We start from the raw sequence: 24,436 nt of genomic DNA on the forward strand, positions 1-24,436 counted from the left end.
GGTATGTATTTCATTTTGATATGTAGTCTGACGTATTAATAACTCGATTGTAGGCAACTCGTGTGTGGATCTCGCCAACGTATCGTTACAGATCAGGTGTGTAAACGACACCCACTTATAGACTAGATCAGTAAAAGCTGAAATGTCGAAGAGCCGGCATTTTGGTGAACTTGTGAGCATGCGAATGCTCATGAGATAGTTTGTTTGTTAATCCTGGTAATCTCAAGCGGTAAGATTGCAGAGTGTGCAATTTCATGCACTTCGGTATATTTGTGGTTAACGGGCCGAAATCGGGTTAATGGGCCTGTTGGCCCAATTAGGTAAAAACGCTCGGTAAGTGTTTTGTTAATACGTTAATGGCTGTAATATGAATGAAAACCCTAAAATAGTAAATTTACTAAAATTCCCCAAAGTATGAAAATTACAATCATACCCTTAGGTGCAAAGTGACCGTTATACCCCTAGGGTTGATTTTGACTGAAATGCATGATATTCTGATTCTGTATGTTGTATTTCATGACATGTATATCTGTTGCATGGGATATGGGTTAGATTGATGGAGGAAGAGTTCTGGTGGCCATACCATAAATATCTGTTTCTGGTGGCTATGCCACAAATATCTGTTCTAGTGGCTCTACCACAATATCTGTATCTGGTGACTCTATCACAATATCTGTTCTGGCAGCCATGCTACAAATTCTGAGGTGTGTAGCGGATGGGTGGGTCGAGTTGTCTCCCCACATGGCATAAGGTTGGTACGGGGGTGTATACGTATGGATATGAGTTGGGTTTTCTGCATACATGATATATCTGCTCTGTATCTGTTATGGGCCTATGGGCTTCATTCTGAATTCTGTATAGGGCTAAGGGCCAACTTAATTTGTTTCTGTGGTTTGATCTGATTTGGACTATGGTTGGGTTGTTTTACACACTGAGTTTTCCAAACTCACCCCTTAATTTTATCCATCCAGGAAATCCCTAACCATAGTGGACTTGCAGCTGTGAGGGATTCGGAGTGGCCACATGTTCTGTAAATTTGGTTTTCTTCATGTGTTTTGATAGCATTTACTTACTTTATTTGGTTTGGGTTTTAAGTTGTAATAAGGCCTCTCGTAAATTTTATGGTTTTATTACTTGTTTTATTTATACTCGATTTAAGCTGTTAAATTTAGGCAGTGTGGGTTTTTGTTCAAAAATTAATAAATGATTTCAAACAAAATGAACGTAACAAATGGATAACCTAAAGCTTAATTAATTGATTTTTTTTCTTAGTCAACAATTAACCATTGTTTTACAAAATCACCCTGATTACCATAAAAAAGAACACATTCAACCGTAAGTCAATGTGACACTTCAGACTTGGCCGTAACTTCTGGGCCGGGTTTAGGGTGTTACATTTTGTGGTATCAGTGCCAGGTTGCAACAACTCGGCTGTGGAATGGGTCTAAAAAAAACAAACAAACAAAAGTTTTTTGGAAATTTTAAAAATAAAACAAAGATTTTCGAAAATTACTTTGGGAACTCGTTTTTTTTTTAAATTTTCTTTCTACAATAAATGATTTCAAAGATTGCAAATCCGGCTCTCTAATATTTGGATTCTGAGAAGGTAGCACACTGAATCTCCGACCCAAGTCTGTAAGTATCAGCCTGAATTTTTCTGAATTATCAGCTATATGCCTGTACTAAAACCCTATTATGATACTCTAGTTAGGGTGATACTGAAACTGTAGGAATTTTGATAAGTAGACTGAGACTGTAGCTAGGCTATGATTCCGCGAAAAACAAACTCCGAATTACTATCTGTTCACAAAACATCTGTAATAAACACTGAAATATTTAATTGATGCATAAAATTCGTAATAAGATAATACGATATGAGTACGAGAGCAGCTCGTGGAAGAGGCCGTGGACGTGAGATCTTCGTCTTCAGGACATATGCCGATGATAGATGCACCGGTACCACTGGCAATAGAAGTGGAGCCTCATGATCGAGGTACCAGGGATAACACTCTATCTCAGGCAATGCTTCGTGTTCTAGAAAGGGTTACCGGGGCAAGTACGAGTAACAAAATTCGAGGATCTATTTCAGAGCGACTATGAGCTAATGGAGCGAAGATCTTTAGGGGCGTATCTGGTGTAGCCCCGAATGTGGCTGAATATTGGCTAGAGGCCACGGAATGGATTATGGATGATTTGGACTGTTCCACAGAGCAGAAGCTGAAGGGAGCCATATCATTGCTATGAGATGAGGCTTATCAGTGGTAGCTCTCTATGAGAGATGGGACCCCAGCTAACAGGGTGACTTGGGAGTTGTTTAAGACGGCCTTCAAGGGAAAATATGTTGGGGCGAGTTATGTGGACGTCCGCAGGAAATAATTTCTAAATCTGGTTCAAGGGGGTAAGACAGTTGCTGAGTATGAGGCTGAGTTTCTGAGGCTGAGTCGGTATGCCGTTGGGATAGTCGCTACAGATTATGAACGTAGTGTGTGCTTCGAGGATGGTCTTAGAGATGAACTTAGGGTGCTGATTGCTCCGCAGAGGGAGCGTGACTTTACTACTTTGGTGGAGAAAGCTAAGATAGCTGAGGAGGTGAAGCGTATTGAAAAAAAGAATCGTAAGAAGGATCGGAACAATTTTCAGAGGGATTCAGGACCTTCGGGTGGTGCAAATAGGAATTTTAAAAGAGCAAGAGTGGAAGAGTCAGTTCGAGCAGTTCTGATGAATGTTGTTAGACCGCAAGTTTGTGGGGACTGTGGTAAGGTACATCTGGGCGAGTGTAGGAGACGTTCTGGTGCTTGTTTTCAGTGCGGATCTATGGAGCATAAAGTCAAGGACTGTCCTCAGAAAATGCAAAACAAAGAGTTACTCAACCAGTGAGAGGTGGACCACAACCACCGAGAGGACGTGGACAAGGTAGGGGCGGTAATGGAAACGGTTAGGGTCGAGGAGCACCTGGCAGGGGTACCGAAAATGCTGAGGCTCGTCAGCCAGCGTTGGTGTATGTAGCTCGTCGTCGAGAGGAGGGTGATGCACCCGATGTCATAACTGGTACGTTCTTGATTTCTAGCATGCCGTACACTGCTTTGATAGATATTGGATCTACTCATTCGTATGTTGCATGTTCCATATCTGGGTCGTTGGGTATGCACTCTGAGGAGACTGTGAGTGGGGTATCGGTACTAAGTCCTTTGGGCCACTCGGTTAGGGTAGACAAACTGTATAAAGATGTGCCTTTAGAAACTCAAAGTAAGATTTTCTCTAGAGACTTGATGGAGTTACCGTTTAGAGAATTCGACCTCATTCTAGGAATGGACTGGCTTGTTAAGCATAGGGCAACTCTGGATTGTGCTGCTAAGCGAATGGTGTTAAAGACCGCAGAGGATGAGGAGGTTATGGTGATAGGTGAGCGAAGGGATTATTTGTCCAATGTGGTCTCGGCATTGAGAGCCGAGAAGTGGATTCGTAGGGGTTGTGAGGCTTATTTGGCATTTGTAAGTCAGCCAGAGACTGAGGGTCTGACGGTGGATAAGGTTAGAACCGTTAAGGAATTCCAAGATATTTTCCATAGGAGCTCCTAGATTGCCTCCGAACCGAAAAGTTGAGTTTCGATTCGACTTGTTGCCTGGAACAGCACTAGTGTCCATCACACCATACAGGATGGCACCGAAGGAGTTAGTGGAGCTAAAAGCGCAGATTCAAGAGTTGTTGGATAGAGGCTTTATTAGGCTGAGTGTGTCTCCATGGGGAGCACCAGTGTTGTTTGTGAAAAAGAAGGATGGGATGATGCAAATGTGCATCGATTATCGGCAGTTGAACAAACTGACGATTAAGAATAAGTACCCTCTGCCAAGAATCGACGATCTATTTGACCAACTTAGAGGAGCTTCGGTATTCTTCAAGATCGATCTTTGCTTTGGATATCATCAGTTAAGGGTCAAGGAGGTAAATATTCATAAGACGGCATTCAGGACTCGGTATGGTCATTACGAGTTTCTGGTTATGCCATTTCGACTGACGAACGCTCCTACAGCATTCATGGATCTGATGAATCGTGTATTCCAACCATTTTTGGATCGATTCGTAGTCATTTTTATTGACTATATTCTGGTATATTCTGAAACTAAAGAGAAGCATGTTGAGCATCTCTGCATTGTGCTGCAAGTGTTGAGAGAGAAGGAACTTTATGCAAAATTCAGTAAGTGTGAATTCTGGTTGAGGGAGGTAACCTTTTTAGGTCATGTTGTCTCTGCTGAGGGATCAAGGTGGACCTTCGAAAGATTGAAGCGATTCTGGAGCAGAAGCCACCTAGGTCGGTGTCGAAAATTCAGAGTTTTTTGGGTTTGGCAGGGTATTACAGAAGGTTTGTGGAAGGTTTTTCTGTGTTGGCAGCACCATTGACAAAGCTTATAAGGAAAGGAGCACCGTTTGTTTGGACCGAGAAGAAGCAGGAAGCTTTTGAGAAATTGAAGAAAGTTCTGACTGAGGCACCTATATTAATTCAGTTAGAGTCTGGGAATGATTTTATCATGTACAGTGACGCATCACATGTGGGTTTGGGTTGTGTATTGATGCAAGAGGGTAAGGTGGTTGCGTATGCATAGTGACAACTTAAGCCTCACGAAGTAAACTATCCTACTCATGATTTAGAATTGGCAGGAGTAATCTTTGCACTTAAAATTTGGAGACGCTACTTGTACGGAGAAAGGTGTGTCATATACACGGATCATAAGAGTCTTAAGTACTTGCTGACTCAGAAGGAGCTGAACCTTTGGCAACGACGATGGATAGAGTTGCTTAAGGATTATGACTGTTCAATTGAGTATCACCCAGGCAAGGCTAACGTGGTAGCTGATGCCTTAAGGCGTAGAGTTGTATTTGATCTAAGAGTAATGTTTGCTCGTTTGAGTCTATATGATGATGGTAGTTTGTTGTTTGAGTTACAGGTAAGACCAACCTAGGTGGATCAGATTAGGGAAAAGCAGTCGAAGGATGAGTCTTTAGTTTCTCGATTCCAACAAATTAAGAAAGGGGAAACTTCTGAGTTTGGGTTGAATAGTGAAGGAGTTCTATGTTTCCGAGGAAGTTTGCATTCCGAAGGACTCTGACTTAAGGCAGTCAATACTGAAAGAAGCTCATGGAGGACTTTGTGCTATGCATCCGAGAGGGAATAAGTTGTATCATGGCTTACGAGAATTGTATTGGTGGCCTGGGCTTAAACGAGAAGTAACAGAGTTTGTGGGGAAATGTCTGACATGCCAGCAAGTGAAAGCTAAGCATCAACTACTTTCTAGACTTTTACAGCCAGTGAAGATACCACTTTGGAAGTGGGAGAGGGTAACCATGGACTTTGTGAGTGGGCTACCCTTAACACCGACGAAGAAGGACTCGGTTTGGGTGATTGTGGATAGGTTAACCAAATCTGCTCATTTCATACCTGTCCGCACTGATTATTCACTTCAGAAGTTAGCTAAGTTGTATGTGGCGGAGATCGTTCGACTTCATGGAGTCCCAGTCTCAATTAGTTCTGACCGGGATCCTAGGTTCACATCTCGGTTCTGGCAAAAGTTGCATGAGGCGTTGGGAACGCGATTGACCTTTACCACGGCTTTTTATCCTTAGACGGATGGTCAGTCAGAAAAGGTTATTCAGATTTTGGAAGACATGTTGAGGGGATGCATTATTGACTTCTGAGGTAGTTGGGAAGATTACTTGCTGTTGGCAGAGTTTGCGTATAACAACCGTTATTAGGCAAGTATCCGAATGGCACCATATGAACCACTGTATCAATGTAGGTGTCGTACACCTAGTTGTTGGACTGAATTGGGAGAACGGCAGGTTCTTGGACCTGAGTTGGTAGCGAATACTGAAGATAAGGTCAGAATAATCAGAGATCGGTTAAAAGAAGCATCTGATAGGCAAAAGTCGTATGCAGATTTGAAGCGTAAGGAGATTGAGTACTCAGTGGGTGATATGGTCTTCGTGAAGGTTTCTCCTTGGAAGAAGATATTAAGGTTTGGTAAGAAGGGCAAGTTGAGTCCACGGTTCATCGGGTCGTATCAAGTTCTTATGCGAGTAGGTCCAGTGGCTTACCAATTGGAATTACCTTCAGAGTTAGACAGGATTCATGATGTTTTTTACATCTCCATGTTAAGATGTTATCATTCTGACCCTACTCATGTCATGCCGGTTGTAGAGATCGAAGTGCAGCCTGATTTGACTTTCGAGGAAGAACCTATGCAGATATTGGATCGGGATGTTAAGGTTCTAAGAAGGAAGGCAGTTCTATTGGTAAAGGTACTCTAGCGTAATCATGGCAGAGAGGAAGCTACTTGGGAGCCAGAGGAAGCAATGCGACAACAATACCCTCATCTGTTTAAATCAAGTAAATTTCGAGGACGAAATTTCTTTAAAGAGGATAGAGTTGTAACACCCCAATTTTTGAGATTTTTGGGATTTTTGTGATTTTTGATAAATTTTAGAATTTCTGTATTTTGATTGTATAATGTAGGTCTGAGTATGTTAACGGGCCTTTAGAAGGCCCAAGAGTAAATTTAACCCGAGGCAATTTTAGAATTTTCAATTTTAGAGAGAGAGGGTTCTGGCATTATGGCCTTTTAAAATAAAGGTGGTAGAATAAGCCACAAGAAGATTTGTGGTAAAGTGGCATGTGATGCCACATAGGTGCTTGGGGAGTGGCGTGTGATGTTTAGGGGGGAGCCAAGGTATTTATTTTTGTGAACAGGAAAGGTAGGTATTGGAACATAGGTGGAACTCTGTGAGGAAGAGTTTGAGTTGTTCAGGAGATTGGTGAAGGGAGAGATATTGGAGGAAATTTAGGAGCTAATCAAGGAGCTTGGAGTTGGCCGAATGTTGGACTCTTGAGGAGCAAGAGTTGGTCGGCCAAGGGTCTCTAGTATAGGAAAATTCAGCTAGGTCTCTGAAGTAGCAATTTCAACATTAAGGAAGTTTTGTGCCGTTTCTTGGTAGCTTTTCCTTTGGGTTTCAGTTTAGTCTTCTTTTGGCTTACGGAAATAAGGTATTGTGCTTAGGGTTTTTCTCTTTTCCCTTCCATTTTTCTAGTATCCAAAACTTGGAACACCTCATAACTCTCTGTGCCATTTTCCCTTGCCATAACTGAATACTACTTTCCCTTCTCAACTTTCTTTCTTTCATCTTTTCCTTTTCCCCATAGCTGAACCTATACTCTCCTATCTTTTGTCTCTTTTATCATTTTCTTTTCTCCATTGTTCCTCAATTGGCCGAATCTACCATCCCTTTCCTTTTCTTCTTCTTTTCATTTATTCCCCTCATATCTAGGAGGCTGAATCTTAATATAGCCGAACCTCTTTCCCTTTTGCTTTAAAAAGCCGAAACCTTCATATCTGTGGTATAGGAAGCCGAATCTTTGGCTATTTGAACCTGTTTCTTCTCGTAACTATGGTATATTGGGATTAATATCATAGATAGGAATACTCTTTTGGGCAGAACAACGATTGGTAAGTATTCGAACAACTTTCGTTAGTTACTTATGCTTTAAGGATAAGTCGAAACCCCTTAAGGGTGGCTAATGTTTGGACTAAGGGCATATTGGCCTCTTTCTTTTGGTTTTGTGTGCACGAGTGTGGACAAGGGGACGTACAGCAAAGGGCTTTGAAGGCTAACACGGTTGGACATCTAGATCTAGTCCATATTTCGGTAGAAAGGTAAGAACTTTAGGGTCTAAAGCAGCGTTGGCCGAATATGGTAAGGAGACTGGTACGTATTTTGTTTTGATATGTAGTCTGATGTATTAGTAACTCGATTGTAGGAAACTCATGTGTGGATCTCGCCAACGTATCGTTACAGATCAGGTGTGTAAACGACACCCACTTATAGACTAGATCCGCAAAAGCCGAAATGCTGAAAAGCCAGCATTTTGGTGAACTTGCAAGTGTGCGAGCGCTCGTGAGATAGTTTGTTTATTAATCCTGGTAATCTCAAGCTGTAAGATTGCAGAGTGCGTAATTTCATGCACTTTGGTATATTTGGGCCTAACGGGCTGAAATCGGGTTAATGGGCCAATAGGTCCAATTCAGTAAAAATGCTCAATAAGTGTTTCTATTAATACGTTAATGGCTGTAATATGCATGAAAAACCTAAAATAGTAAATTTAGTAAAATTCCCCTAAGTATGAAAATTACCATTATACCCCTAGGTGTAAAATGACCGTTATACCCCTAGGGTTGATTTTGACTGAAATGCATGATATTCTGATTCTGTATGTTGTGTGCCATGACATGTATATCTGTTGCATGGGATATGGGTTATATTGATGGAGGAAGCATTCTGATGGCTCTACAACAATATCTGTATCTGGTGACTCTGTCAAAATATCTGTTCTGGCAGCCATGCTGCAAATTCTGAGGTGTGTAGCGGATGGGTGGGTCGAGTTGTCTCCCCACATGGCGCAAGGTTGGTACGGGGGTGTATACGGATGGATATGAGTTGGGTTTTCTGCATACATGATATATCTGCTCTGTATCTGTTATGGGCCTATGGGCTTCATTCTAAATTCTCTATAGGGCTAAGGCCCAACTTAATCTGTTTCTGTGGTTTGATCTGATTTGGACTATGGTTGGGTTGTTCTACACACTGAGTTTTCCAAACTCGCCCTTAATTTCATCCATACAGGAAATCCCCAACCATAGTGGACTTGGAGCTGTGAGGGATTCGGAGTGGCCACATGTTCTACAAATTCGGTTTTCTTCATGTGTTTTGACAGCATTTACTTACTTTATTTGGTTTGGGTTTTAAGTTATAATAAGGTCGCTCGTAAATTTTATGGTTTTATTACTTGTTTTATTTATACTCCATTTAAACTATTAAATTTAGGCAGTATGGGTTTTTGTTCAAAAATTAATAAACGATTTCAAACACAACGAGCGTAACAAATGGATAACCTAAAGACTTAATTAATCAGTGTTTTTTTTTCTTAGTCAGCAATTAATCATTGTTTTACAAAATCACCCTGATTACCATAAACAAAGAACACATTCAACCGTAAGTCAATGTGACACGTCAGACTTGGCCATAACGTTTGGGCCAGGTTTGGGGTGTTACAAAATAAAATATGAAATTAAATCCTAATGAGTCTAGTTTCACATAGAAGAAATGGTGTAAGCAAAAAAGTTTCATATGATGAAATATTTTAATTGTTGTGAGATAGAGTCAAAATGACTTCGAAATCCCCTGTTCTAGTTTGATAAAATCATTGAAAATTGTAAAACAATAGTTATGAGTTATAATTTATATGTTTAGAATTATTAATGAGTATATTTTTAGGATAATAGACAGGAACATCATCCGAGTCCCGTATTATGAGATAATTAGTTTTTAGTGAAGAGGGGATAGAACTATAAGACAGAAAAAAAGGGGTAACTTTAAGGAATTAACTGTACTAATTGGCTTAACCAAAAATTTTGAACATTTTATGGTAAGAATATATGTGAGTCTAGTTTCATGAAAAATTAGCAGAACTTAATTTGGAGTTCCGTAGGTCTGGATATAAATAATTTAGTGACTGTGACTCGAGAAAACAGCTTGACTAGAACATGAGTGAAAATGCAAATAGGGTTGTATTACCATGAGAAGCAAGTTTATAAATTGCTTATTATTTTCATACGGTCTTACAAAGCTATAAAGCTTACTCCCTTTCTTTCCTTTCCTTTAGTGTTTTCAGGTTAGCTCGGGGTTGGAGATCATTGGAGGCAGCATCACACAATCAAGTCGCTATCTTTGGAATAATGAAGCATATATTAGAAATTTCAAGTGTGTGGCATGTATAGGGATCTAGTTGATTGATATGTATTATTTTGATTTGGCCAAATGTGTTGGCTTATATTGAGTTATATGTATATGGCCATAAGATGTGGCTCATATTGATTATGGCTTGTAAGCCTAGCTATTCATGTCATGTCTAATGTTTATAATATGATTATGTTTGTTTGCCGTGCATGGTTAGTAATATGACATGTGTGTTGGATGTATGCTCTATGACCAACTAAGGACGTCATAGCCATATAGTAATTGCACGTTATAAACACAACGTGATAATGATTGAACATGAGTGCTTGATGAATAAGTTGGTAACCATAGTATAATGATAAAAGTGGTCATCAAAATGAAAAGTCTTATGAATGTGAAATAAGGAGTCTAGACTTGGTATTGATTGAGTAGATGCATTACTTGTAAGGGGGCATGTAATGTTAAGGATGTGTCTTAATAAAGAGTGTTTAATCACTAAAATGATGCCATGATTTGAAATTGTGATGTGCATAAGGTTGTAAAAGATTATGGGTAACATGAAGGCTTGGAAAATAGCCTAAGTGTTGGCCACACGGGCTGAGACACGGCCGTGTGTCTAAACCGTGTTAGGGACACAGCCTGGAGAAACAGACGTGTGGCCCGACCGTGTAGTTTGATGTACATGCTGACGTCATAAATAGAGAGTTACAAGGCCTGAGGACACGGGCGTGTCCCTATGTCCACACGGGCGTGTGGCCCTATTTCATGGGATGACATGCATGTGTTTGAAAGGTTTTGAATTAAAAGAGGTTTTATAGCCCGATTTTTGCATGAATGTGTATGTTTAAGTCCAGTAATGCCTCGTACCCTGTTCCGGCATCGGACATGGGTAAGGGGTGTTACACTAGAGGTGTCTAATTGCTATGAAATTTTAAATTGAAGGTCCTTAGATGGTAATTATACCATTTGTTAATTAGATGGAGAAAAATGGACATGATTAAATGAAATTTTAAAGTTATGCATGAAGGGCATTTTGGTTATTTGTCAAATAAAGAAAAAATAACTAAATGAAAGTCTTTATCTTCATCAATTTAGTCCCCATTGGCTGAAATTTACAAGAGAAAGACATAGCCAGGGTTTTTCAAGCTTCCAAGCTCGATTGTAAGCCCGATCTAGCCCCGTTTTTAATGATTTTCATGTTTTTGAGATCCTTGTAACCTAATCTATCTATTTCAAAGACTAATTTGAAAGAAAGATGAAGTTTAAAATTTTACCCATGTTAGATTTTTGTGTATTTTGATGTCTAATGGTAGAAAATGCATGTTTGGTGTTAGATAAATAACTTTTGGTAAGTGATTTTCGGTAAAAATGTCAAAAAAGACTTATTTGTAGAAGTTATAAAATAAGTAGTAAAAGTGTGATTAAGTGGAAATTGTGGGCTAGTATAAGTATGAAAATGGTTCGGCTAGGCTTGAGTTATAAAGAAATTGAATACATTTCATTTTACGAGCATAGGGACTAAATTGTAAAAATGTGAAACATTAAGGGCAAAAATGTAATTTTTCCATAATATGATTTTTTGGGATCAATTGAATAATGTGAGCATTAAATGATTTAAATTTGTTATTATAGATCAAGAAAAATGAGGTTCAGACCTAGATCGGGGGAAAAACAAAGTGTTTGACGATTAGGTCCAATTCTACTATTTTTGTACACGAGGTAAGTTCGTATGCAAATAATGAATCATTATATTTATGTTTTAAATGCTTTAATATTGTATGAATTCTGATTGACTCTTGTATTCGAAAAAGTTTTGACAAGAGAGAAATCATGGTTCAACCTTGGGAATAAAATAGGATACGAGTGTCATGTTACTAGGAACCCATGAGTATATGCGATTATGTAATCCGGGTGCTGGTCTCGTACGTCCTACCAATGGCTGGGTAGTCTGGCTTGTGTTGCGGATACCTAACAGATTGTGTGACCAGCACTGTATAGCTACGTCCTGACTGACAGCTTGTGTGAGTAGGCTGTGAATAGCTAAAAAATGAGCCCATATGTACTATGAGATATGAGGTAGCTTCGGCTACATATATGGCACTTGTATGCAAGATTTCTGAGTATCCGTTAATATTCCAAGTGTTTAATGATAATGTCAAAGTTGTGAAATGATATGGTTATGTTGCGAGTGGGTGCAGGTATGTACGTAAAACTCATAAGTAATGAGCTCGATGTGTGATGAACTCTTGGTAGGATTGTGATTGAGTAAGTTATGATTATGATAATTGATAACGTTCATGCTAATCTTTATCATGTTAACTGTATGTTAATTGTGTGGTTATGATGCTTATTATTAGCATAGGAACTTACTAAGCTATATAGCTTGCTCCCCTTCCTTTCCCTTGTCTTATAGTGTCACCAAACTAGCTCGGGATTCAGAAATCATTGGAGATCCACTCACACTATCAACAATTATTTTGGTACCAATGAATTCAACATTTTCAGTTATGGCATGTATAGGGGACTTGGTTATTCTGTTATGTGTCATAATTGTTTTGGCCAAATGTGTTGGGTTATAGTGGTTAGAAGTTCATTTTGTATAAGGCCATTTGAAATAAGCCAATATTGGTTATAAGTATATTTATATAATGATGCATTTCATGAATGATGTGTTGATGTCTTGGTTATGGATGTTGGTTGTATGTATATGCTTGGATTGGTGCAATATTATGTTGTGTAGGTGTATGCATTAAAGGGTGGCAAAATGGCTTGGTAAATAGCCTTATTTTTGTCCACACAGGTAGACACAAGGTCGTGTTTCTAGGTCGTGTGCAACACATGGCTTGCCCTAAAGGCATGTATTTAGGCCGTGTGTCCCCTGCACCCTAATTTTTGGAAAACATAATGCCCAACATTGAGTACATGGGCAGAGACACGGCTGTGTGTCTTAGCCGTGTGAGGTCCATGGCTTTGCACACGGGCGTGTGAAGTTTATACCTATTTAATGAAAAATCATGAATTTTAAATCGACCACATGACGTAGCACATGGGTGTGTGATATGGCCGTATGTTTTCAATTTGTTATTAAGTGACAAACAGAGAGTTACATAGGGTCGGGACACGGGTGTGTGACCACAAGGCCTGCCCACACGGGCGTGTTCCATATCCACACGGGCGTGTGACCTCTGTTTAGTGAAATTTTTTTCTAAGTTTTGTAAAATTCTCTAAAGTTCCCGGTTTAGTCCCAAACCACTTCCAAAGCGTGTTTTGGGCCTTGTAGGCTCATATTAGGGACTTTATGATTGGACATAAAAAGTTTTAATTTGGATGGAAATTTGTAGCTCGAAAATGTATGTTTGTTCGTGTGATAAGTCTGGTAATGCCTCGTACCCTGTTTCAGCATTGAATACGGGTAAGAGGTGTTACATTTAGTGGTATCAGAGCTACGGCTTAGTTGATTCTTGGACTAACGTAGCGTGTGTTAGAGTCTAGCTATACATGCCATATATGAACTGTGATACTGTGATGACTCCTGACAATTTTAAACCGTGTTTCCATATAGTAAATGGATCCTGATCGAGCTATAGCTGATGATGTAGAAAGTAATGTGCTGCCTCCCGCTCAAAGGGCAGTGTCATCTGAAAATAAGCCTCCCACGGTCAGTCAGGGAGGAGGGTCTAGGGAAGCCTTCCTCCACATGATGAACGACTGGTATTTGGAGTTTCTTCAAACAAATCTGAATGCTTAACATCCTCCACCCCCTCCTTATCCCCAACCAATTTTCGTAGCTCCTCTAGGTGTGGAATTAGTAAGACTGAATTAGCCTCCGGTTGATAAGATTCGAAAGCAAAGCTAAGGAATTCAGGGCTAATGTAGATGATGACCCCGAGAAAGCCGAGTTATGGTTTGAGAATACTATCAGGGTATTTGATGAGTTATCATGTACACCCGAAGAGTGCTTGAAATGTGCTATATCATTATTGAGGGACACAGCATATCACTGGTGGAAGACACTAGTATTTGTGGTACCGAGAGAGAGGGTTACATGGGAATTCTTTCAAGCAGAATTTTGAAGGAAATATAACAGTCAGCAGTTCATCGATTAGAAACGTAAAGAATTACTTGAACTGAAACAGGGCCGAATGTCAGTGACAGAGTATGAGCGAGAATTTTTCAGGCTCAGTAGTATGCTCGAGAGTGTGTTTCCTTCGAGGCTATTATGTGTAAAAGGTTCGAAGATGGACTGAATGAAGACATCTGATTGTTAGTTGGAATCTTGGAACTAAAAGAATTTGTTGCATTGGTTGAACCATCTTGCAAAACCGAACAGCTAAGTAAAGAGAAAAGAAAGGCCGAGAGTGAGGTTAGAGATGCAAGAAAAAGGCTGATGAATAAGTCATTTCAATCTCAGTCAAAGAAATCTAGAGAAATGTATTCTCGTTCGAATGTTTCAGCTGGGTATTCACACAGAGACCACGGGAAACAATATTCGAGTCTGAAAACTAAAGCTACTTCAATTGCAAGTGTGGTAATGTTAGGTCTAGCAGACCTGAATGTTAGCATTGTGGTAGACGACATCCCGGCGAGTGTAGGATAAATGACCAAGCTTGTTTAAAGTCTGGTTCTCAAGAGCATTTTATCCAAGATTGCCCTGAGCTGGCTAAGAAAGAACAATTTCTGAGTGTAAGGCCGAGTAATACTACCAATAAGGTAGGCCACCGAGAAATACTTGGAATGGAACTAGCAGTAAAGGTGTGGCGAAAGATACAGCTGTGAAATCTGAGGCCAAAGCACCTGCTAGATCTTATGCCATATGTGCTCGTAAGGATGCATCATCTCCCGATGTGATTACTAGTACATTTTCTCTTTATGATACTAATGTTATTGCATTGATTGATCCTAGATCCACTCATTCTTATATTTGTGTGAATTTGGTATCTAGTAAGAATTTGCCTATTGAGTTTACCGAATTTGTGATTAAAGTGTCAAACCCCTTAGGAAAATATGTGCTAGTTGATAAAGTTTGCAAGAACTGTCATTTGATGATTTGAGGTCACTGTTTTTCGGCTGACTAATGTTGTTGCCATTTGACGAATTCGATGTTATTTTGGGTATGGATTGGTTGACACTACATGATGCCATAGTAAAATGTAGACAGAAAACTATTGAATTGAAATGTGAAAATGGTGAAGTTCTTCGGGTTGAAACCTATGAATTAAGTGAATTGTCTACTGTGATTTCATCTGTGTCTACTCAGAGGTACATAAGGAAAGGTTGTGATCTTGCTTATGTGTTGAATAAAAAAATGTCTGAATTGAAAATTGAATCAATGTCGGTAATCTGTGAATATCCGGATATGTTTCCAGAGGAGTTGCCTGGGTTACCTCTTCTTAGAGAGGTTGAGTTTGCTATTGGTTGAATATCTGGGACTTCATCGATATCGATTGCTCCGTATAGAATGGCTCCAACTGAGTTAAAAGAATTGAAAGCTCAGTTGCAAGAGTTGACAGATAAGGGTTTTGCAAGACATAGTTTTTCACCCTGGGGTGTTCTAGTGTTATTTATAAAGAAGAAAGACGGATCAATGAGACTTTGTATCGATTACAGACAGCTTAATAAGGTGACTATAAAGAACAAGTATCCTTTTTTTAGGATTGATGACTTGTTATCGATATTCTCAAAAATTGATTTGAGATCTGGCTACTATTAGTTGAAAGTTAAAGAGTAGGATGTGCCGAAAACTACTTTTAAGACAATGTACGGGCATTATGAATTTATTGTTATGTCTATCGGACTAACTAAAGCACCTGCCATTTTTATGGACTTGATGAATAGAATTTTCCAACCGTATTTAGATAAGTTTGTGATTGTGTTCATTGATGATATTCTAATTTACTCATGAGATGAGTCTGAATATGTCGGGCATTTAAGAATTGTATTGCAGACCTTGAGAGATAAGCAGTTGTTTGCTAATTCAGTAAAAGTGAGTTTTGGCTCCAAAAAGTTAGATTTTTGAGACATATAGTTTCAGGTGATGGTATTCGAGTTGATCCAAGCAAGAATTCGGTAATTGTTGAATAGAAACTGCTAAGGAATGTATCTGAAGTTAAAAGCTTTTTGGGTTTAGCCGGTTATTACCAACGTTTTGTCAAAGGATTTTCAATGATTGCTACTCATATGACCAAGTTGTTGGAAAAAGATGTTAAATTTGAATGGTCCAAAAAATGTCAACAAAGTTTTGAGAAATTGAAAGCATTACTGACTGAGGCACCAATTTTATACAACCTGAATCGAGGAAAAAAATTTTAACTTATAGCGACGCTTTATTAAATAGTTTGGGATGTGTAAATAGTTTGGGATGTGTGTTGATGCAAGAGGGCAAAATGATAACTTATGCCTAGAGACAGTTGAAACCGCATGAGAATAATTAGCTGATGCACAATTTGGAATTGGCCGCCATTATTTTTGCTTTGAAAATTTGGCGTCATCATTTGTACGGTGAGAAATGTCATATCTTTACTGATCATAAGAGTTTAAAATACTTGATGATTCAGAAGAATTTGAACTTACAACAATGGATATGGCTCGAGTTATTGAAGGATTATGAACTAGTGATTGACTATCATCCGGGTAAGGCAAATGTAGTCGCAGATGCTTTGAGCAAAAAGTCCTTGCTTGCTTTGAGTGCTGTGAGTACGAGATTGACTTTGTCTAATGACAGTTCAATTTTGTCCGAGTTGAGAGCTAGACTGATATTTCTTCAGCAAATTCGTGAAGCTTGGAAACACAAAAATTTAAACACTTTTTCATACCCTTTTTAACTTAAATTCATGCGAATTCGGTTAAATTCTTGTCGAAAAATAATTAAAGTGCACTTAAAATATGAAATTGCACTTAAAATATGAACATGTTTAATTTTAGTTAATTTTATAATTATTTTTGATGAATTTTGGTTATTTTCGAGAGATTTGCACAAAGGGCGAAAAATAGCTCGGCAGACACTACTAGAAGCAGAAAACCAAGAAGCAATTTGAAGTATCGAGGAGAACTAAATTTCAGCCTAAAACGGTCCAAAATTATATGTATTTATTCATAATATAATTAATTTTAATTTATATCCAATTTAATTTTGGTTAATAAATTATGATTAATTAATTATGAAAAAATAGTCCAATTGAAACGAACCGAGTGAACCAAACCGGCCAAAAAAAGGACAGCCCAAAATCGTCCAAGTGCTGACCAATTCAGCTCATTAGCTGATTATTTAAGCTTGCAAAGAGGCCCTTGAAGACTTTTTCAAATTGCAATTCAACCCCTCCACAATTGGTGGCTTTGTAGATTTGCCCCAAGCCATATTTAGAAAAGTTGAAGCCATCAACTTTGCCACATAGGTGGCCCGCCAAGGGGTGGCTCTTTGGCTGCTATTTTTAGCAAATTTTAGCTGCCACATTCAACTATAAAACCCCCTTGTCTGATCATTCAAAGCATCCCTCATTCATTCACATCTCTTCTCTCCTTTCTCACTTTCTCCTCTAATTTTTCCATTCAAAGTCCCTTGCTCTCTTGCCGATTTCTCATCTTGGAAAAGGGGTATTCATCAGCCATTTTGGAGCAACATTGAAGTGTTCATAGCAGCCTTGATCGGCGAGGTCAATAGAGAACGAAGATGGAGCAAACTAGTCAAGCCACGAAGGAACACCGGATTTGATTCTTGTTCCCTATCTCTTTAATTTCTGTTGTTGTTATGATGAACATATCTATGAATATTTATGTTGTTGGAATGGTTAATTTAATCAGATTATCTTAAATTTAATTTGTGTTGGTTTGATTGCATTTCATCTGCTTAAATTTTTAAAATTATGTTTATGGTGTTATAGGCCTCGATAAAATGCTTGATTAAGCAAAATCATGCCTAAGTTATTCTAGCATTATGATTGTAAGGTAACTAATGAATTATTTATTTAAACAGATTGAAATTGTAATTAATTGACACAATAATTAATCAGTGCATGTTTATTCTTCTAAGGTAGCTAAGGTTAAATTAGCAATGTATCTAGTGATACACTTGCCTTGCATAACTTGCAAGATTTTTGTGATTAAAATGTTTCAAGGTAATAATACATTGTTACTTAACATAGTCTTTTATATGATCATTAGATTTAATCAATTTTTTGAATTGAAATAGGAATATGCAATAGAATAGTTTAATTTAATGAGTATATATGTGCAATAACATGTTTGCTTATTAAAATCTATTTAATCGTTTGAATTGACATAGGCATATGTTAAGAAATGACTGGATTTGTGTAACTGAGTATGCTCATAAGTTAACAAATTACCGAGTTGCCATGAATTTATTCGTAATAGCATAAGCATGAGTTTAATAATTCTAAGTTAAAGAAATGTAATTAATCCAACACAATTATGTCATCTTGATTAAATCATATTTTGAAATCGTGTATTAGAACTTTTTTTTTATTTAGTTTAAAACCCTTTTTTTAATCACCTTTTTGAAAACAAAATATTTTTTTTCATCAAATTGTTTTAAACTGTATTCATAAATAATTCCTTTCACAGTCCCTGTGGGTACGATAACTCGATATTTACTTGTCACTTTATTTCTTGTTGCGATTGTGTACACTTGCACATTTCCGTTGTTCCAAGTTTTTGGCGCCTTTGCCGGAGATTGTTTTAAAAGGTCTTTATTTGTGAATTTGTTAGTTTTACATTTTGGTTTAATTTTCTGTTAAATTCTAACTTAATTAATTATTTCAGGTGTTTATGAGTATTGACCGAATTATTGATCTACTCCCTGTAGACCCTAAGATAGAAAGAACTTTTCGAGAGCAAAGAAGACAAGCAAATCAGAGAAGGATCGAAGAGATGAACTTTGAATATCCAAATTAAGAAAATGGAGCAAACCCTGCTTAAAATCCTATCTTTATTGCTGATGATAGGGATAGAGCTTTAAGACAGTATGCCGTGCTAGTATTTAATGATTTTGATCTGAGTATTAGGAGACCCGAAATTAAGGCACAACAGTTCGAGCTGAAGCCAGTCATGTTCCAAATGCATCAAACTATAGGCCAATTTAGTGGAATGCCTATCGAAGATCCTCACCTACACTTAAGATTGTTTATGGAGGTGAATGATTCTTTCAAGTTAGTCGAAGTAACCGAAGATGCATTATGATTGAAGTTGTTCCCATATTCACTAAGGGACAGAGCTCGATCCTAATTGAACTCATTGCCACTGAATTCAATGTCCACATGGCAAGAGTTAGCAGAAAGATTCCTTATGAAGTATTTCCCGCCTAGTAAGAATGCTAAGTTGAGGAACAAGGTCATTATTTTCCAACAAATGGATGATGAGTCATTGTATGAGGCATGGGAAAGGTACAAAGAATTTTTACGAAAGTGCCCTCATCACAGAATCCCACATTGCATCCAAGGTGAGACATTTTATAATGGTCTCAACGCTCGCACGAGGATAGTATTGGGCGCTTCTGCTAACAGTACTCTCCTTTCTAAGTCTTATAAAAAGGCTTATGAAAACATTGAGAGGATTGCCAGCAACAATTATCAATGGCCAACCAATCAAGCAGTGTGGTGGTCGCTAAACTAACTAAAAATTTGCATAAGGCAAGTGTACCTATCGAATAGTAGTATAGTTATGGTGAGATCGGAAATATTGTATCCACAAGGACTAAAAGTACTAGTAATTACTATCTTTTTATTATTCTAGCCTAAGAATTAAGGACTGTTTTAAACTAAGACAAGTTATCTAATTGACTAGGATTATGATAGAGATTAAAGTTGGAAAATACTTTTGGAAAACCGATGAAGAAGACAATACCCAAGGAAGAATTAACCTAGACTTCACTTATTACTTTTGTGTTAGATGATTTATTCACTTGACTTAATCCATAGAAATCCCTGATTTATGTTAATATCTCTCTCGAGACTAAAAACAAATGACTCTAGGTTGATTAATTGAAATCTCTTTCTAATTAAAACCCTTATTGTCACATTAACTCGATCTATGGACTCCTTTATTAGATTTGACTCTAATCCGGCAGATTTATGTCGTCCTATCTCTAGGATTGCATGCAACTCCGCTTAATTATGGAAGATCTACTCTTAAACAAGGAATTTTGCTCCACTAACTAAGCATATCAAAACCTAAATTAATATCCTGGAATATTAAAGCAAGGATTAAAACTCACAATTAAGAATAAGAACAAGTATTTATCATATAACTCAAACAGTAATAAGATCCATCTTAGGTTTCATCCCCCATAGGTATTTAGGGAGTTTAGTTCATAATAATGGAAAACATCTCAAAATTAGGAAAATAACAAAACAGAAAGAAACCCTAAGAACTTCTAAGGAAATTGAATGGAGATCTTCAGTCTTGAAGTAAATCATGCTTTCGAATTGATTCCAATGGCTATCCTTGAGTATTCTCTGCCTTCTACTTTGCGTCCCCTCTTTGATCCTCTTCTAGGGTTTTAGATATACTTTGGAATGCCCAAAATTAGCCTTTTCTGAATAGATTTAGACTTGGGCTCGATAGGGACACAGCCGTGTGCAACCCCCGTGTGAGGGTGCTTAGGCCATGTGCAATTCTGATTTGGTTTAATGTTGACACAACCATGACAGATAGGTGTGTGGTTTACCCGTATGTCACACACGATCATGTGGATTACCTGTGTGGAAGTGGCTAGGCAGTGTGAAACACTGAATTAGGCTTATTTTGTCCATTTTTGGCCCGTTTCTTACTCTTTTTGCCCTCCTATGCTCACCTAAGTATAAAGCATGAATTTAAAGGATTAGGAGAATCAAATTCACTAAAGTTTGTGATAAATCATCCAAAAATAAGCCAAGTATGGATAAAAATATGAATATATTATGGTTTATCAAATATCCCCACACTTAAGCATTTGTTTGTCCTTAAGCAAAATCCTTAATTCACAATTAAAATAAATTCTTCTCAACTTATAATTCTCATAAATAATGTTTCGAAATAATCCACTAGTAATCGTACATTGAGAGCTTAACTAAAAGAACATTAAAGTTGCAAACATTCCAAGTTGAGCATTTTAATCATAAAATCATAGGTATCCCCTTTTATCTAAGTAATTATCTTTAATTCCAAACCGACAAGGGTTGACATCCCCATTAAAGAGTCACTCAAATCACTCAAAGTGTTTAAGGTTCAATGATTAAGCACTCAATAGTCAAACATGAAAAGTTATTACCATAGGCTTGCATGAAAATCAAATCTCCACCACTATAAATGAGATGATACAGAAATCAAAAGGTCTTTAAAGGGTTGCAACGGGGCTTGGGTTAAAGGTGTGGATAAAGGCTGAAAAAGAAGGTTAGAATCGAGATCGAATTGATAAATTACTTAATTGGAAAAATAAACTAACACTAAATAATTACATCAATCGATTTATTAAAGATAAACATGAGCTTCTTCTCAGGATATGAAATTAAATACTTAAGCTCAAACAAAGAACTAATAATAGTCAACATATATGTAAATATATATAATTTTTTCTTGTTTTTTGTTTTTTAAGAATAAGAATAAATAATGAGATAGAATTATACAACTAAGATGAAAGAAAATAGTTAGGCAATTAACCAAATCAAATCTCAACAAAAAGGGAATCAATAAAATAGAAAAATTTCTCAACGAATCAAAAAGTATGATATAGGGGTTAAAATTTAGGGTAAATTAAGAAATGGTTTGTTAAGCTCAAAGGGGTTCACTAAGAGTTAATTATGAAGGTAGGCTTTTTGTGGGGTAAGTGGGTTAAAACCTAGGTGTCTTTATCATCTCAGTTTATCAAATCAAAGATGTGGTCTCGACATGTATAATCGAAGCAAGTTCTAGAATAACAATTCAATATTGACACACTCATAACCAATAATAAAGTGAGTAAGAAAAAAATGTATGCTCTAAAGGCTCAAAATCTCACAAAAATAATGGGTATTTGATGTCAATCCTGTAAATTTGAAACTTTAAGATAATACCTCAATTCAGGGAAACAACCTAGCAATTTTAATTCTCAAAAGTCAACTTATCATGCTTGATTATCTATTGTCCTAAAGTTTAAATAATCAATGCACAATTACTTATGCTTTAATTCAAAAAATATTAATAAAAATCATAAATCAATCAAAATTCATTCTAATAGTAATATGAGAAAATTATTTGAGAACAAGATATAATTCGGGGATTTTCTGAAAATCATATAAATAACCTCCCCACACTTAAGATGTACATTGTCCTCAATGTACAAAGATTGATAATAACAATATAAGCATAATATCAGAAGAGAGGGAGAGAAACGAAACTGCCCTAAATTTTTGGATGAAATCCATGGAATAGCGAAAGCTAGAATTGTAGATAAGGCTAATGAAAGGCATGATTCTGAGTTACTAGTAAGAAAATAAACACAACTGTGGAAGAGAATTAAGGGGCTACTCGATAATAACCATAAAGATAAATATAGTTCAAAATATAAAACATAAGTCTTCAAAAATAAATAAAAGAAAAATAAAATTAAAATAAAAAATAGTAATAACAATAAAATAAAAGGACTCAAAGGTTCTCATTATCGGATGTCTCGTGGGTCGACGGTGCCGAAGGAGAGATGTGAAGGTAGTGGCAAATCTATTGAAAAGTGGCATCGATGCTATCGAACCGCTCAAAACACTACTGCTCAAAGCGAGTGAGTCACTCGAATATATCGGTTAAAGTGGCAGCAAGAGGTTGGTGACTCAGTAGTGGTGGTGGGTACGAGTCCTCGTGAAGGGGAGGGACATCATCAGCATTGTCCTTTGGCTCATCCTGGTCATCAAAGTGAACGAGTCTGTACTGAGAGGGGTCAAATCCACAGTGTCACTTTATCATTCTCATGTGGATCATACTAGAAATTCCCTGAGGGGACATCTGGCCTACTAGTGTGAGTGTCGATGACATCTCTAGAGTGTCAAAGAGGCCGAAGTGCCGAGCGAGACGAGTTACGTAACGGCAGAGAAAGATGGAGCCTTTTTTATGGCGTTCAGTTTGGTTGCGGCAAGCGAGTACGATGAAATATGCCAAATCAAACACATGTCCGGTAGTCATGCTCTACAAGAAATATGCGTCATAAGTACTAACCCCACCTGTGCTCTCTCTTCGACCTATCAAAGTGTGAGCTAGTAGGGAGTGAATATTCCGTAGGGCCAGAGAGAGGTGCGTCGCCTTCGAGCGACTCTCGTCATAGTTAGTTAGGCTACCCATGAGCTCAGTCCAACATCGAGAAGGTGAGTAATGAATATGTCTATGAAGCTGAAGAAAGTCCCCGACGCTTATGAATTCCTCTGTGTAACGTCCCAACGCAGCATCAAACTCTAAGACGCTCATGTATCACGCCATCCTTCCGAGGCGGAAGGTGATAGTGCCGGGCTCGTCATGGACTGACATAACCTACTAGACTGAAACTGTTGCGCTGAACTCTAAGGTGAGCTCCAAGTAGGTGGGCTCGATGATGGTGAAGAACCTGTTCCACGGGGTTGTGGTAATAATTACGCGCACATCATTAGTCAAATGGACCTGCTCTAGTGTGGCCCAATCAATGCAACGCCCCATACCAATAGGTCGTATATTGAGAAGCTGATATAAATCCTCCTAGTTGTTCAATGTAAATTGGAGCAAAGGGTGGCGAGTTGCGGTCGAAGCGCTTGATGAGGAGGTCCCACTAGGACCTTTCCACTTTTTGGAAGTGAGGACGACAGTCTTCTTGCCTCGTGTGTTTGTCATTGTGTGCCTGAAAATTAAAAGAATTTATTAGTAACAAGACATGACAAAATATTCAATCCACATGTCTAAATAGAGAGACCCTTAGTTATAAAAATATATCCCGCACAGAATATGTACTAAAGAAGGTAGGGAGTTAAAAGAGTAAACACTATATGCATGACTAGTATAATGTTGATAAGAAGAAAAAATGAAACAATAATACTAATTAAGCAAAAAAATGCAAAAGAAAAAGCTAAATATTATTTTATAAGAACAGCTAAACCAAAATGAAACATATGGATGCAAATAGGTGAAAATATTGTATTAATACTAAAAATAGAAAAATAGGATAGAGTAAAGAACAAAGATGAAAGAATCAGAAAACCACAACCAACAAAATAATAATAAAGGAATAATAATCATAATTATAATAATAGTAATAGTAATAATAATAATAATAATACTTAATAACAAATATAATGAATAATAACAGTAATAATAATAATGAATAATAATAATTAAAAATAAATAAATAAATAAATATAAAGGGTAAAAGGGGAAACTGGCTATATGAAGGGTGGTCGGTCTGAAGAAAGGGCGACGGTGGACCGGGGCAAGGGTGGGTGTTGGGGTTACTGGTTGGGGGTGGGGGTGGGGGCTGTTGCTGAAGTCCATGCGGGGTAAGGGCGAGGGTGGTGCGCGATGGCTTTTAGGGCTTGGGGTGAGGTTGACGATGGGCTAGGGGTCAGACGGTGAGGTTACGGTGGCGAGGGTGTAAGCTGGTAGCCGTGTGAGTAAGAGAAAAATGGGGAAGAAAGAGGAGAGGGGAGCAAGGGAAACAAATAGGAAAGAAAGAAAG

General features: G+C 37.8%; 1 non-coding gene across 1 annotated transcript; it reads right to left on the reverse strand.

Moving 5' to 3' along the window:
* Positions 1-19,110: 19,110 nt before the first annotated feature.
* LOC128290699 (small nucleolar RNA R71) lies at positions 19,111-19,217 on the reverse strand. The gene has a single exon (XR_008280487.1). It is a non-coding gene; the product is annotated as a small nucleolar RNA R71 (small nucleolar RNA).
* Positions 19,218-24,436: the final 5,219 nt, after the last annotated feature.

The sequence above is a fragment of the Gossypium arboreum genome, chromosome 3 (assembly GCF_025698485.1).
Source record: "Gossypium arboreum isolate Shixiya-1 chromosome 3, ASM2569848v2, whole genome shotgun sequence".
In the NCBI taxonomy this organism is placed as follows: domain Eukaryota; kingdom Viridiplantae; phylum Streptophyta; class Magnoliopsida; order Malvales; family Malvaceae; genus Gossypium; species Gossypium arboreum.